Source organism: Gracilinanus agilis, chromosome 3, assembly GCF_016433145.1.
Source record: "Gracilinanus agilis isolate LMUSP501 chromosome 3, AgileGrace, whole genome shotgun sequence".
NCBI classification, from domain to species: Eukaryota; Metazoa; Chordata; class Mammalia; order Didelphimorphia; family Didelphidae; genus Gracilinanus; species Gracilinanus agilis.
The window spans coordinates 495,226,505-495,236,350 of record NC_058132.1 but is presented as its reverse complement, the minus strand read 5'-3'; the positions used below and the strand labels follow the sequence as shown (position 1 = coordinate 495,236,350).

At 32.2% G+C, this 9,846-nt stretch overlaps 1 pseudogene; it reads right to left on the bottom strand.

The window, feature by feature from the left end:
* Positions 1-5,346: 5,346 nt before the first annotated feature.
* Positions 5,347-6,170, bottom strand: LOC123241768 (annotated as a pseudogene).
* Between the last annotated feature and the right edge of the window lie 3,676 nt (positions 6,171-9,846).

Genomic DNA, 9,846 nt, shown 5'->3' with positions numbered 1-9,846 from the left:
TATCTATGTATCTATGTATGTATGTACATGTAATTTCTTTTCAACCTGGCCTGGACTTCTAGAACTTGAGAGAATTTAAAATGATCTGTTTAACTAGATACAAATTATAAAAGACGTAAATGGCCAGATATGTCCTTCTTTACTTCCCAGGGTTTCTCTCTTTATTCCCTCTTTTTCTAGACTTAAATGTTGACTGTAATTTTAAAGATAGAAATAATTCATTGACTCATTCATTATACATTATTTTATCTTTTCAACAAGAAGTTTTAAAGGTATCATTTTCCAATCACATATAAAAACATTATAAACATTCATTATTTAAAATTTTTGATTTGCAAATTTTCTTTCTGTAATTAAATATGCAAAAAGTGTTTCCAATCCCAATATTTGTCGTGTCATGAAAGAAAACACAAGCCCAAAAAAATCCCTTAAAAAAGTAAAAACTAAACAAAACAGTATGCATTTATCTACATTCAGATTCCATCAACTCTTTTTCCTGAGGTAGATAGCATTTCTTATCATAAGTCCTCTGAAATTGTCTTGAATCTTTATATTTCTGAAAACAGCTAAGACGTTTACAATTAATCATCATGTCATATAATATAATCATCATTATTGCTATTACTATGTACAATGTCTTCTGGTTCTGCTTACTTCTCTTTGTACCGGTTTATGTAAGTCTTTCCAGTTTTTTTCTGAAAGAATCTTCTCATCATTTCTAAGAACAAAATAGTATTCCATCATAATCGTATACCACAACTTGTTTAGTCATTTCTCAGTTAATAGGTATTCCTTCAATTACAAATTCTTTGCCAGCACAAAAAAGAGCTACTACCAATATTTTTGTACCTGTATGTCTTTTATTTTTTAAAAAATATCTTTAGGATATTGACTTATCGGTGGTTTTTCTGGGGCAAATTGAATACACAGTTTTACAGACCTTAGGGTATAGAGCCAAACTGCTCTGGAGAATGATTAAATTAATTCACAATTTCATGAATGATCAATTTGCATCCCAATTCTCTCAAATATATTTCAAAACTTGTTATTTTTATTATTTATGATATTAATTAATTTGAATGGCATGAAGTAATAACTGAGAGTTCTTTTTAATTTGCATTTCTCCAATCAATAGTGATTTAGAACTTTTTTCATATGATTATAGCTAGCTTTTGATTGTTTCATCTAAAACTAATTTAAAATCTTTTAACCATTTATCAATTGGGCAATGAATTGTATTCTTATACATTTGATATAGTTCTCTATAAACTTGAAAAATGATGTCTTTATCAGAGAAAAGTAAATTTTTCCCAGTTTTCTGTTTTCCTTCTAATCTTGGTTGCATTGTTTTTTTTGTCTGTGTGCAACTCTTTAGTTTAATGTAATCAAAATTATCCATTTTGCATATCATAATAATATATTTGACAATAAATTCTTCCCTTATGCATAGTTCTAACAGATCAACTACTCCATGCTCTCCTAATATGCTTATGGGATGACTCTTAATACCTAAATTATGTATCCATTTTGAATTTATCTTGGTATATGTTATGAAATGTTGGTCTATATCTAGCTGGACTGTTTTTCATTTTTCCCAGTAGTTTTTGTCAAATAGTAAGTCCTTCTCCCCAAAGCTAAGATCCCTGGTTTTATCAAGTAATAGCTTCCTTTGGTCACTACTTCTTGTGTATTGTATATCCAATCTATTCCATTGATCCATCATCCTATTTATTTGCCAACAACAAATTGTTGTGATGATTATTACTTTATAAAATACTTAGAGATCTAAGTCTAAGTCACCTTATGTCAAATTTATGTTTCATCAATTACCTTTTTACTCTTGACTTTTTGTTCCTTCAGATGAATTTTTGTGTTCGTTTTTTTTCTAGTTCTATAAAATAATGTTGGTATTTTGATTAGTATGGCTTTGAATAAGTAAATTAACTTAGGCATAATCATCATTTTTATTATATTGGCTTAGCCTACCCAAGAATAAGTGATAGTTCTCTAATTGTTTAGATCTGATTTTGTCTCTATGAAAAGTGTTTTATAATAGTGTTCATAATAGTTCATGGATTTGTTTTGGCAAGTGTTTTATGTTGTGAGTAATTATTTTAAATGGAATTTCTCTATCTCTTGCTTTTGGATTTAAATGATAATATATAGAAATGATGATGATTTATATGGATTTATTTTATACCCTGAAACATTGCTAAAGTTGCTTATTTCAACTAAATTCTTAGTTTATTCTCTAGAATTCTTTAAGTATACCATCATATCATATACAAGAGTGATAGTTTTATTTTCTCATTACCTGTTCTTATCCCTTCAATTTCCTTTTCTTCTCTTATTGTTTTAGCTAGTAATTCTAATGCAATATTGCTTAATAAAGGTGATAATAAGCATCCCAACTTCAACTCTGATCTCATTGAGAAGGATTCTAGGATTACATTCACACACACACACATAATTATTATAGATGATGCTTTCAAATGGTTTTATTTTACTTTTATTTTATTTTATTTTTTGGAAAAATTTTCCATGCTTACATGATTCATGTTCTAACATTCCCCCTCAATCCTCCTTCACTCCCCCCGCTCATAGCTGACCCACTGGTTTTAACATGTGTCATCAATTAAGACCTATTTCCATATTCTTGGTAGTTGCATTGGTGTGGTCATTTCAAGTCTACATCCCCAATCATGTCCGCATCAACCTATGTCTTCAAGCAGTTGTTTTTCTTCTGTGTTTCCACTCCTGTAGTTCTTCCTCTTAATGTGGATAGTGTTCTTTTCCATAAATCCCTCAGAATTGTCTTGGGTTATTGCATTGCTGCTAGTACAGAAATCCATTACATTCGATTTTACCACAGTGTATCAGTCTCTGTGTACAATGTTCTTCTGGCTCTGCTCCTTTCACTCTGCATCAATTCCTGGAGGTCATTCCAGTTCACATAGAATTCCTCCTGTTTATTATTCCTTTGAGCACATTGATACTACTTGTTTTAAGAAAGCTCATTTATTTCTATTCTTGTATTTCCTCATGTTTTAGTAGAATGAGTATTGCATTTTGTCAAAAGATTTTTTTTTGCATTTTTGAGATTATCATGATTTTGGGGGGGTTACTGATATGCTCAATTATATGGATAGCTTTTCTAATATTGAAGCAGTTATGCATTCCTGGTGTAACTCACCTGGTCATAGTGTATGATCTCTGTAATATATTGCTGTAATATCCTTTGTAGCTTTTATTTAACAATTTTGCATCATTATTCATTAGGAAAATTGATCTGTAATTTTCTTTCCCTGTTTTTGCTCTTTGTGGTTTAGGTATCAGTAACATATTTGCATCATAAAAGGAATTTAATGGACTTCTTTACCTATTTCTCCAAATAACTTATTTAGTACTGGAATTGATTTTTCAACTTAAGTGTATAGTAGAAGTAATTTTTAAATGCATTTGTTTCTGGGGATTTTTTTTCCTAAAGGAGCTCATTTATGGTTTGATCAATTTCTTTTTTCCTTAAATGGGATTATTTAAGCATTTTATTTTATTTTCTATTAATCTGGGCAATTTTTAATTTTGTAAATATTCATCCATTTAACTTAGTTTGTTAGGTTTATTGTCTTATAAATGGGCAAAAACACTCTTAATAATTCCTTTAATATCATCTTCATTTCTGGTGAAGTCACCCTTTTCATATTTTATTGTAATATTTTGGTTTTCTTCTCTCTTTTTCAAAGCTAATTAACCAATAGTTTTTCTATTTATTGTTTTTTTATAAAAGCAGATCTTAGTTTTATTTATTAGTTCAATAGTTTTCTTGTTTTCAATTTTATTAATCTCTCCTTTGATTTTAAGGATTTCCAACTTGAAATGGAAGATTGTTATTTGTCCTTTTTCTAGTTCTATTATTTATTGCTTTGTTTTTAGTTTCAAGTCTAATTCATTGATTTGGTCTTTCTCTATTTTATTCATGTTTTTAGAAATATAAATGTTACTCTAAGTACTGCTTTGGCTACATCTCATAAATTTGATATGTTGTCTCTTTTTGTTCCCTAAATTATTTATTATTTCTATGATTTGTTCTTTTATCCTCCCATTTTTAGGAGTAGATTTTTTAGTTTCCAAATAATTTTAATCTTTCTGTAGGCCTTTAGTAAATATAATTCTATTGTATTATGTCCTGTAAAAGATTTTTATTTAATATTTAATATTAATAATATTTAATATTTCTGCTTTTTTGCATTTTGTCATGGTGTTTTTATCTCCTCACAGGTGGCTAATTTCTGTGTAGATGCCATGTACTACTCAAAAATGGCAGATTTTTTCCTATTTAGTTTTTTCAGAGTTCAGTCATATCCAACTTTTCTAGAAAAGTTCTATTAATCTCAACTTCTTTCTTATTTTTTTTTTGTTAGATTTATCTGTTCCTGAGAGGGGAAAGTTAAGACCCACCACAAGTATAGTTTTACTGTTTATTTTCTCCTATAAATAATTTTCCTTTTCCTTTATGTATTTGGATTCTATATCATTTGGTGCATATATGTTTAGTATTGATATTTCTTCATTGTCTATGGAATCTTCTGGCATGATGTAGATCCTTATCTCTTTTAATAAGATCTATTTGAATTTTTGCTTCTTCTGAGATAAGGACTGTGTATTCTGCTTTTATTTTTTACTATGACAAAAGCCTAAGACATTCTACTCTAACTCCTTATCTTTACTCTCCATGTCTCTCTCTGCTTCAAGTGTATTTCTTGTAAACAACATATAAAATTCTGGTTTTTACTTTTTTATTTTTTAGATATTTGAAATAAAACTTTGATATGATTTAAACAAAAAAGAATGGGAAAAACAGTGACAAAAAAATTCACCATTAAATAATATGATAGGACTGTAGTAGTCTTATATTTGAAACTCAAGGGGGCATAACTAAATATGCAGTTCCAAAATATGAATTATATGTTTTTTAATTGCCACATTCATCCTGAATCCCATTCATCTCCTTCCAAATCCCAAAGATAAAGCACATATTCTGCTCTGTAATATAATAAGTGGCAAATATGCTCTAGTCCAGTGATGGGCAAATTTTTTAAAGAGGGGCCAAAGGAAAGGAAATGCTCATCTGTCAGTCTGTTTCTAAGGCAACTCTTTCAAAGTTTCGTTGTATTGTATCCTACTCATTGTATTCGTCAGATTAGGAATAATGTCACATAGAACATTTCAGGGGGCTGCATCTCTCCCGAAGGCCATAGTTTGCCCATCACTGTGCTATACCATTGACATCATAGGACAATTGCCTATAAAACTAGACCTCTAATATTAGGCTCTAGCTTCATTCCCTTACATGGCATCACCATCATTATCATCTGGGAATACAGTTTTCTGAGCAGTCTGTAAATCCTCCTTATACTGTGCTGCCAGTGCTGGATTCATGACAACCTCTATAGTTACAAGAGCATGCCTGCAAATTCCGAATTAGGATCTCCAGTAAGTAGTCTAGCAAGGAAGAGCTTCTCAAAGTTAGAGTTACATTTGGCTGAATATCATGGTACTGAATATTCTTCTAACTGTGGAAGGCAGTTAATGGTCCTTAATATCCATTTTGTTGCCATACAAAACTTGGGAGTATTTTTGCATACTTGTGTCAGATCTCTGTATCAATTAGCTACATTCTTATAAATGACTCTTTGTATGATATCAAACATTATAATGGAACACTGAGCTGGGATGTAAAAACTACCTTTCATACAAAATTTCTCTTGGGCAGCTGTATCCCTATTGTTTAATTTAATAGGGCATTTGTCATGTTAGAATATGAATGAATGGACCTCAACACTCAAGATGGCTACATATCTCTCAAATTCCCCAATCAAGTGACTATTTATAAACAAAGTTTATCTAGTATAGTGATTCCCAAAGTGGGCGCTACCGCCCCCTTGTGGGTGCTGCAGCAATCCAGGGGGACAGTGATGGCCACAGGTGCATTTATCTTTCCTATTAATTGCTATTAAAATTCAAAAAAATTTAATTTCCAAGGGGCTAAGTAATATTTTTTCTGGAAAGGGGGCAGTAGGCCAAAAAAGTTTGGTAACCACTGATCTAGTACCTCTATCACCAAGTAATAAAAGTTTGAACTACACTTGGGGCTCTCCTTGAATGGCCATCATGTTGTTCTTCCAGAAGCATTCCTCTTTCTTCCTGTCTGATCACTGTAAAGATGATGGAAACACAATTCCAAGATTCTGTCTTTAAATCCATTTGGATATTCACTTTCATTTTATGGGTGAGTTCATCCCATTCACAGTCAAAGTTATGATTACTAACTTTGTGGTTCCTTCTATCCTACTTTGCCCTGTTTATTCTTCACTCTCTCTCCTTTCCTCCTGGTTCCCCTTAAATGTGTTTTGCTTCCCCAATCTGCCTTCTGTTCTATGAGCTGCCCTACTCTCTTCTCCTTTCCTTTTACTTCCTTTTAGGAAAAGAAGAGAGATCTATATCCAATGGACTGTGTATGTTGTTCCATCTTTCAGTCTATTCTAATGAAGAATAAAGTTCAAACATTGCCTAATTCTTCAGTGTCTCCTCCAATTCATTACTCTTTCTATCTTTTTTAATGGGAGATAATTTACCCCATTCTACTTCCTCTTTCCTTCTTTCCCAGTGTATTCCTCTTTCTTGCCACTTAAGTTTGATGTGTTTGGGTATCATTCCATTATATACAACTCATACTCATACCCTGTGTCTATGTATATTCTAACTGTCCTGATAATGATTAAAAGTATCATCTCCCCTTATAAGAATATAAATAGTGTAATCTTATTGAATCCTTTATGATTTCCTTTTCCTGTTTACCATTTTTGTGCTTTTGAGACATGAATTTTTGTACTACTACTTTTACCCATCTATTTACTTCATATTTCATGATTTGCTTGCATCACTTTTATTTCTTTCCCCAATTTTCCTCTGCCTCTATTATTTGATTTTTATAAACTTTTTTGAGCTCTTCCCAACATTATTTATTTTTAGTTCTGAGAAAAATTTACATTTTACTTTCATGTTTTTATGTATCAGTTTTGATGTTATTATTTTCTTCTAAGTTTGTGTTTTGATCTTTCTGTTACCATAGTTTCAATAGCCAAATTTGATTCTTTTTGTTGTTGTTTGCTCATTTTTCTAGATTATTTCTAGACTTTTACCTTTTTGTTAAATTTGTGCTCTGTTCCTGGGATTAGAGAAACCTTGTCCCAAGATTCAGGCTTTTCATGCTGCTATTTTTAGAGTTAATTCTGGAGATTTTTACATTTTCGGTTCTTCCAAAGTGGTATGACCTAAGGAGAGGTGGGTTCACTACTCTCTTGGCCTTGCCCTTTTCTGCCTTCGTATTGTTACCATGTTTCTCACTTCCCTGCAGCTAAAAGCACTATTGCATTTGAGTTCCTCTTTGTCCTCTGATGATAACTCAGCACTGAAACCATGTTCCCCAAGTGGCCAATGCAACAGACACTGCATCTTATACCAGCAAAATGTCCCCAATAATCTCCTTCTTACCATTTGTCTCTTCCTGTTACTATCTTTGGTCTGAGAGCTCTAGAATTCACCACCAACGATCCAGTTTCTTCTAAGGCATTTGGCAGCTAACAGGGACCTAACCTTCTACTGGCTTGCTGGGGCATCACCTGAACTGAAGTGAATTCTAATCTCACCACAGTAAGGTAAACTTTTCTCAACAACTTTCTAAGTTGTTTTGTGATAGAAAATTATTTCAACCTGTTATTTTATTGGTTTTGCTGCTCTGGAATTTTTTTTTGTGCCATTATTTTAAAGTAAATTGGAGGGGACTTTAGGAGAGTTCAAATGAATCCTGCTATCTTGGCTCTGTCATTCTCTGAACAAGTATTTATTATGCTAATGAAAAGAAGAAATGTACTGTGTTAAATGAAAAGTAAGAAAGAATGTCCTTGCTTTCAAGGAGCTAAACAGTTCATCAGTAAGAAAATATATGCATAAAAATAGTAGTTGAGATATAAGCAATATATAAGATATACACAAGATTTTGTAGACATGATTTCATTTGAGCACACCACAACCCTTTGAGGTAAGTACTAGAGGTGTTAACTTCATTTTACGGATAAGGGTATTAGTATTCATGGTAAACAGATTGTTCAGTTTGACACTGCTATAGTCAGATCTAGTATTCAACACTAGATTTCTTCTATTTCCAAGATCCATATTTTTTCTTTTATATAAGATTACCTTTTTAATGAAACTATTAGTCAGTTAGCATTGAGAACCAGTAACTATGCTAAGAACTCAGGATACAAAGGAAGGCCAAAATAATCAATGCTTTTAAAGAGCTTACAGTTTAAAGAGGGAGGTAACTTGAAAACAACTATGAAAAACTAGATATATACAAGGTGAATTGAGATAGTCTCAGAGAGAAGACATTAAGATTAAGGAGGCCTGGAAAGGAGTTTTTACATGAAGCATTGAAACAATCTCTCAATAAATTCCAACATTCAGTGTAGTATAAAAAGAAAATGTCTTTGGAGTCTAACGAATATGAGAATTCACTGAAAAGTGTGTTGTAATAGCCAAGATAGGCTTCATGAAAGAAGAGAGAAACTAAACTATTTCTTACAGTATAGTGATGATGTGGAAAGGCATAAAGAAAGAGAGATTCAAGCTAAGCAGAGACCAAACTATGAGCAAAAATTCAGAATATGTATAATGTAAGCCAGTCAGAGTCCAGGCAAACATGAAATAAAGAAGCCTAACTAGAATGGAAGGTTTGTGTTATTGAGTAGTCTTCAATTAAGTTGGAAATGTAGGGTGGGTCCATATTATAGACAATCTTGAATACTAAAATATGGTGTCTACTTAGATTTTTTTCTCATGAGCAATGGGAAGCCACTGAAATATATTGATAAAAAAGAGACTGATGAAAAGGATATTCTAAGAAAAATTATTTCACATTTCAGTGTTAGGAAAATTTAGAAATGAAAGGCAGGGAGACTAGTTTGAAAGTGATCTGCAATCATTTAGTCTATTATTTCTCAAGTGACAGTCTGGAAACATTACCAGATGGCTTCACTTCTGAAGTCCTATTAACATAAAATATTTATCCTCCTCTTCCCCCATCCTTGTTTCCTATTCCTCTATATTAATCATCAATCTAGGATCCTCATGGTCTGAAGTGTCAAAAGTCATTCACAATGGTTCCATAAGGTCAAACTACATAAGAACAGATAATTTAGCTGTACATGCTATAATTTGGTTAGGAAGCACAGGTCTCAACAACATTATCTCTTTTTTTTTTCTTTTTTTTTTTTAAACCCTTATACTTCGGTGTATTGTCTCATAGGTGGAAGATTGGTAAGGGTAGGCAATGGGGGTCAAGTGACTTGCCCAGGGTCACACAGCTGGGAAGTGGCTGAGGCCGGGTTTGAACCTAGGACCTCCTGTCTCTAGGCCTGACTCTCAATCCACTGAGCTACCCAGCTGCCCCCTCAACAACATTATTTCTTAATTTAATAATATACAATTTTTGCTCCAAAGTTTTTCCCAACCTATTTTTACTAATGTTAATCCGTCCCCGTCCTCCTGACTAGCTTCTATGGACTCTCTGACTATATGTGCATAGATTTAGAAACTGAAAGAACTACCTTCATTTTATAATTATGCTGAATGAGATTTAGAGAGGTTAGGTGATTCAGTATTACTAAGGTGATAAGTAGCATACAAAGGATTTGATCTCAGGTCTCCTGGCTCTGATTTCAATGTTGTACCATGTTATTCTTTGAACACATTCCAAGGTTAAAAGGCTCTCTTGGTTTGATTAAT